This window comes from Rattus norvegicus, chromosome Y, assembly GCF_036323735.1.
Source record: "Rattus norvegicus strain BN/NHsdMcwi chromosome Y, GRCr8, whole genome shotgun sequence".
Taxonomy (NCBI): Eukaryota; Metazoa; Chordata; class Mammalia; order Rodentia; family Muridae; genus Rattus; species Rattus norvegicus.
The window spans coordinates 9020925-9028276 of record NC_086040.1 but is presented as its reverse complement, the minus strand read 5'-3'; positions in this window follow the sequence as shown (position 1 = coordinate 9028276).

The following is a 7352-nucleotide window of genomic DNA, read 5'->3' as shown; positions in this document are numbered from 1 at the left end:
ACTTACACACACACACACACACACACACACACACACACACATATACACGGACAAACACAGAGATAATTAAAAGTTAAAAAGTAGACTTTGAAAAAGAATGTTACAGAAGAATCATTTAAGGAGACGAAATAATGAGTTAGAAATTCATATCCATACACAGAACTCAGTGCATGAGGAACAGAGTAATTAAAACAGGACTAAAATTAACATTTTCAGTCATTATTGCTATGTAACATGAAATAATAGAAATATATTTTCACATCTGAAGTAAATATATAATAGACAGCAAGCTAGAGCAGATGGGAAGGAGTAATTGGAAATATAGATTCCATGGGCTGTGTATTAATACAACTAAAGAAGTATTTAACTAGGGGTGAGTCTGCATTCTTTGACACATATTGTAAATACCAGGTGTGGTGGGAAAACATAATACAAGTGTTTTAATTTTTTAATACATCTCGATGCTGAGGACCAGGGATACGAGAACATCAGCTTACATCCTGCTACTAGAAAAAGAGTGGCCTCATCTTTAGTGCCCATTCTTGGCAAGGTGAAAAAACAAACAAACCTGGGTTATGTTTACTAAGTTTTAAGAACATGTGGACGTTGAAGAGGTGGTAGCCAGAGTGCCTGCAACATCTACAAAACACAGTACTGAGGAGAACAGTGAAAGATTCAAAGAAGATCACACTGTGCCTGGCCCACCGTCTGCTGACTCTTCTACTGACAAACTTGGACAGGTAATGTCCCCAGACATTCCAGGTTCACATAAAACATCCTCTCTTGCCATAGAGTTCTTGGATCTTCCACTTTTCCAGGAGATTCTGCAACTATCCAAATATTTCCAAGGATCTATAGGTCATTACACATTTGACCAGGTGTCCAAAGTCTTCCCAAAGATCCTGAAAAGAAATCATACATTCTCCTCTTCCAGACGGAGTGTCTATTTTTATTCCATCTTTATTAAATTGGGTATTTCTTATTTACATTTCAAATGTTATTCCTTTTCCTGGTTTCCAGGCTAACATCTCCCTAGCACCTCCCACTCCCCTTCTATAGGGGTGTTCCTCTCCTGATCCACCCCCACATTCTGCCCTTTCCCAACAATCCCATTCACTGGGGAGTTCAGTCTTGGCAGGACCAGAGACTTCCCCTTCCACTGGTGCAGGACTCCCAGCTGCCGAGATGGTTATTTTCTGAGCATGTGCACACACATATGCTGATGAGCCCGCAAACCCTTTATTCCTCTGGGAGAACGTTGCCCTAGAGATATAACAGCCAGAATATAGGCATCGAGGCCATGGCAGCCTGAGAGTTCTGCAGAGGCTGAAAGTCTCCACTGCCCCTTCTGTGACAATTAGTGTTGAATGACGGGGAATTCTGAAGTGGATTTTGTTGTACCGACTGACTTGTTAGCAGAAATGTGAGAGCATCAGTAAACCACACAGAGGTAGCTCATTTCTCACAGGTTACAGTTGTGGCACTTGTGCTTGCCCAGATGCCCTTTTATGGTGTGGATGTGTTTCTCTCCCTCTCCAAGCAGGCTTCGGTGCAGGGAAAAATCCCATTATCTCTTTCTCCATAAAAGGATATTCAGCTCTGGTTTGAAAGTCAAACCAACAGCCATGTGTGCCATGGAACAACAATGACGACAGATTCTTTTACTTATGCAAATGTATTCCGAGTGATACTTTTGATTTATAATTGTAAGATTATTACCAGCAGGTGATGAAATTAAGATTTATATATAGTGCTCCATTTAATTGGCACTTAAGCTTTTGGCTGGATCAGGAATCAGCACATTGTTGGGTAAATACTAATTGGGCTGTGATGCCATCCCGTAGTTAGTTACGGCTTGGGGTGGGGGAAATAAGATTTCCTTTGCTACCTGCCATTTTAGCTCAAGGCAACTTTGTGGTTTCAGGGAGAATGCTATCAGTCTCAGAAAGGTTTTCATTAGAAGGAGTAGATTGTTGAAGCAGTTCTCCCAGCTCCGGGTGAGAGTCTAATTCTAGACCTGGGTAAATAGATCAACAGTTAGATCTAACTGCAGACAAACAATAGGATGGAGTTCAGGCTGATTAGCCACAGAAAGCCGTTAGGTGGATCAATGAAAAATAAGCATTTCTTTTCCTAGGCAGAAAAATCAGCATTGGAGCTGCGCATGAGTGGCTGCAGGCTCGTGTCTCTACAGGTGCTCTCTGAGCCACCTGCAGGTAAAGGATGGTGTACAGTCTTTGTCCCAACCTACAGTTAAGAGGTACTCATCCTGTCTCCGGGCTAGAAGGAACTGAAGTTCAGAGATGTCTTTGTTCAGGTCCACACAGCAAAGGGCAGGGCAGAGAGAGATTCACTCCCGGTATGTCTGACTCTTTAAGACATCCTCAGAGACACTGCTGCAAATCTCCACCCCCACCCATTGATCCCAAAGCAAAAGTGATCATCAAGATATCTAAGACTTGACTTCCACTCTGCACGGAGAAAAACTTCTGTACGAGTTGAGGTCTCTTCTAGGTGCACAAGGAAAACCTTCCTCCAGTCCCTCCGACCAACTCTGGGGTGGCGGGAGAGGGAGCAGGCAGTGTTACCCCATCTTGAGAGTTGCAAGGCTGTTTCAAGCTCTGTCCCCAACTTCCGGGTTTAGGGTGGGTTGAGGGTCGGGGTTTGGGGAGCCCTGCTTGGACTATCCGAGATTGAAGAACACACAGAGGGGCTCCAGGCCATTTGCGCCCTCTAGCGCCAGTCAGAGAGACAATATCTCCGTGAGATCTCACCTGGGAGACCTGCATCCATCTCTGACCTGGGCACAGATGTATCCCTCCAATTTTAGAGGGCCACCTGCCATTCTGTAGGTCCGTGAGCGCCTAATAGAGCTACAGTAAGAGCGTTTAGCTGCACAAGGTCTTGGATTTGGTCTTCAGCACTACTTAAAGAACAAAACAGGGCATTTCGACCAACCCCTTTCTTTTTAAATCAAAAACAGATAAACGGAGCCTAATTGCAGTTTCTACTTATGTATTTTATCTATCCATTTCCTCCCTTCTGTCTCCCTTTCTTTCTTCTTTGTGTGTCTGTGAGAGATATTTATGTGTACTAATGTGTTTGAATGTTTATATGCAGACATGTGTGTATGTGTGACATGATGTCATAGATTTTCATTGCTTTCCTATCAGATTCTCCGCAGCAAGGCCTTTCAGTCAAAATCAGACTCATTGATATGACGAATTCTGCTTGCCACTTTCCTCTCTGGATTCCCTAACTCTGCCGTCCCAGGCTTTAATTATAGGCAACCTCCACACCCACCCTCTTTGACCCCTCCCCACATTTATGTGGGTTTCCAGGGGAGGGGAGTTGTACGTAGGTCTCTGTGTTTCTATGGAAAGTGCTTTAGTTGTGGATCCATTTCCCTGGCTTCTGTAGTGTATGTTGAATGCTCATATTTGACTGAGTGAGTGTTTTGAAATTGCAAAGGAAAGATACCTAAGCCATTTCAGGCCAGGGGCCATATGTCTCTTGGTGCATTTGGAATGTAGGTGGTGGTCCTCAACCTCATCAGTGTCTCTGATGCTGAAATTGTAACCTTTTCTTTTTCTTTTTCCTTCTTCATTTTTTTATATCAGTGTCTATTCATTATCCACAGTGCTGGGTTGCATCAAGACAACTTCCTTTAACCATGTCATGTGTTTTACCCTGTTCGACCTTCCTGATCACCCCCATCCCCCACCCCCCGGCCTATTCACTTTCCTTCTCCAGGCCTTTGTCTGCCTTCGTGACATATGGACATATTTGGGTTTTTTTTTTTATTTTTTTTTTGATCTGTTAAGCACCCATAAATATTCTGTAAAGAATTACAGGACTTGGGGTTGGAGATTTAGCTCAGTGGTAGAGCGCTTGTCTAGCAAGCGCAAGGCCCTGGGTTCGGTCCCCAACTCCAAAAAAAAAAAAAAAAAAAAAAAGAATTACAGGACTCACAAACGAGACAAAAATTACACTATTTGCTTCTCGGTGTCTTGTTGATTTTGCTTAATGCGGTGGTCTCCAGTTTTCCTACCAAAGACTAAATTCAATCCCTTTTGTGGCTGGATAAAATTCCATTGTGTATGTGTACCAGGACTTATTCAATGGACTATTGATGGATGCACAGGCAGATTCCACATCTTGGCTACTGAGAATAGTGCCACAGTAAGCATGGTGTGCAGGTGTCCTATGATGCATTGCTTCTGAATCCTATGGGTATGGTGGCCAAATGCTCAGGCTGACTGCCATTCACTGAGAGGCTCTGAGCCTAAGCTGTGTGCTCTCTTTTTGGACGGTGACTTTGCATGAGATGACTGTGTGTGTGTATTAGTGTGTGTGTGTGTGTGTGTGTGTGTGTGTTTGTGTGTGTGTGTGTGTGTGTGTGTGTGTGCGAGTGCGTGTTTGGTGAATGACTGTGCATCCTTACATTGTGACTCTTCATGGAGTTTATGAAACCTATAGCTGTGTTGGTGAGCATTGGAGATAGATGTTTACAGCACCCCATCCCTCTATCCCTCCTTACCCCTCTGCTTCCTTCTGCTCCTTTTCCCTTCCCCTTCTTCCTCCACTCCCCCTTTCAAGACAGTGTCTCACTATATAGCCTAGGCTGGCCTCACACTTGCAATGATTCCCCTGACTCAGCCTTCCAAATACCAAGAAGTCCTTTCTTTGGAGGAAGAGAAAGAATTTCAGAGGTGCAGTTGTGAGCATGTGTTGCCAGGAGAGGAGTAGACACCAGACTGTCTGTCTTTGTACAAGGAAACTAGGACCAAAGCAGATATATGTGGGGACAGTGAGCTTGGCCACTGTGCCTACTCCCTTTTCCCCGCACCTAGAACCAGAGCACTGGCAAATCATGTTTTCTAAAGCATCAAGTCATTTCAGTGGTCAGATAGAACATGGCACAGGAATCCTTGGGAACATGTAAAGCAAAAATTATTACCTACAATTTCTAGTATAGGAGAAGAAAGGGCACCCAGATTGTGTGTGTGTGTGTGTGTGTGTGTGTGTGTGTGTGTGTGTGTGTGTTCATGTGTTGGGTAATAGCAGGAAACAGGGTGAATAGCTGGTTTTCAAGATTCCCTGAAATTTGAGTATTTTCCAGAGTTTCGGGGTAGAAATATGGCTGTTTGGGTCTGTTTGGTATCTGATCTTTAAATAGAGAAGGGGTTACATTGGGAGGGCCCATCCCAAGCAAAATGGACAAATACCACATTGTTTCCCTCATTTTGTGGGCCCTAAAATTCTTTAAAGATTCATTGTGCTCATAGGAAATGGGAGAAGCAGGTCTGGGCCTGGAAGGGGGTTGAATAGACCTTTCTGGATGCAGAGGAGAGGTGCTGCTCCCCTGTTATCCAGCAGACTGGCCAGGAGAGCATCAAGTGAACAGGCTAACCATGTTGTCATCACTTGGGGGAACCATGGTGAATTAGGATGAAAAGCATCTCTCCTGTCCCAAGCCAGATTCCCCAGGGCCTCTGGGCCATCTCAGACACTGACTAAAAAAGGCATCAATATCAGAGCTGAGAGAACCACATCTGAAACTATTCACATTCCTCATTTTCTCCTCTGGAAGAAACAGATCAATTACAGTCAGGACCAGCATAGGCACAGCCTAAGTTCCAGCTGCCTTTTCCAGCGCATCACCACCCTTGTTAGTGAAGGTGATCTGGCACTGATGAGTGGGCTGCATTCTTGGGTTATGGTTATTCTAATACAAGCACTATAGGAAACATCTGTTACTGGACATAGCACCGTAGTCATGGCCATGCCTGGTTGGTTTCTATTAATATCATTACTGAATCACAGCCTTAAGTGGATGGAGGGGTGAAAAGGGTTTTTGGCTGTGGGACCACTTCACTACTGGGGATTTGGCAGGACTTGGTCTACCCTGGACTTTCTCCAGTATCGTCCCGTTATGTGCTTTCCAATTAAGGTGTTAAATCAGAAAGAGAATGGGTCCAGGTGGTATCCTGGAGACCGTGGCTCTGACCTAACGGAAACATTGTGTTATCAGGCTGAATTAGGACACACTGAATGTTCTCATGCTCTTCTTCAAGCCAGTGGCCTGTGCACTGAGCCCCATAATTATTGATTACTGAGTGAATGTAAGACTGAAAGGTAGTGGGGCTACAGTATTGCCCTAGAAATAGCAGTCGGATGTCTTCCTGTTGGCAGACCCCACATCGGAATGACTGCGGCTCCTGACAGAGTGCCCAGGGCTGAGAATTTAAATTATGATCCTTGAATCCCTAATGAAATGAGCCATCTCCCAGCCCCTGGTGTTTTGTCTGATGAGTCTGCAAGTTGCATGTTTAATATGTAAGGAACGGGAACCATGAGGAATGGGAAAAAGAGAGTGTTTGCATCCTATGCCCACCCTCTCTGTTCCCAAGGAGGTTGTGGCAATGGCAGGGTGCCCTCATCTTCTCAGTGAACTGGACTTCGTGGATGTTCTCAGGACCTTAGGGCCAGAGAAGCTCCTTTGTTCTGCAGGATGTTTTTGACTCTTGAAGGTTCTGGATGAATTCCAGGTGAATGGTTACCTTTACCTCACAGAGAGGGAAATCAAGAGGCTCGATTATTGCACCAGCATCTGGAGTCTGTGGAACCTGTGTGGAGGGCTCTGTCCTTTGTCAGCAGTAGTGGGGACACTGGATTCTGCAGTCAGAGTCTGAGCAGTTCTTGTCTTACTCAGAGACCTCAATTCAGGTAAAGCTGGATCCCCTACTAAACCATAGGGGGAAATCAGTGAGTTTATTACACAGAGAAGGTGACTGTCATTGTTTCTGATTTGAACATGGGCATTTAGAGAGAGCTTTATACACAATTCTTTGGCTTTTCTGGCACCATTGTTCAAAAGATATAATTTACAGCAAGGTTGAAGGATAAAGTGAAGTTTAAAAATTAGGTAAAATATAGTGATTGAATATACTTGTTTTTATTTAATTTTTTTTAGATTTATTTCCTTATTTTATATGTACTTGCACCTATGTGCGTGTGCTATATGCATATGGTACCCTTAGAGATCATTCGAACTGGACTTATGGATGGTTGTCAGCTGCCATGTGGGTGCTGGGAATGGAACTCGGGTCCTCTGCAAGAGCAGCCATTGTTCTTTCGGACTGACCCATCTCTCTAGCCCATCACTTTTTTCTCTTCAGTGATTTTCTTTTTGTAAATAAAGTTCCAAGATGGTTTTATGAGTTACATCGTTTGGGTCTAGGAATTTGAGTGGATTAGTAACAGCGTGAAACCAGAGGCCGTACACTTACTGACCCTCCGTAAGGACAGTGTCAATTGTGTGTGTGTGTGCACACAAATGGATGCACGTG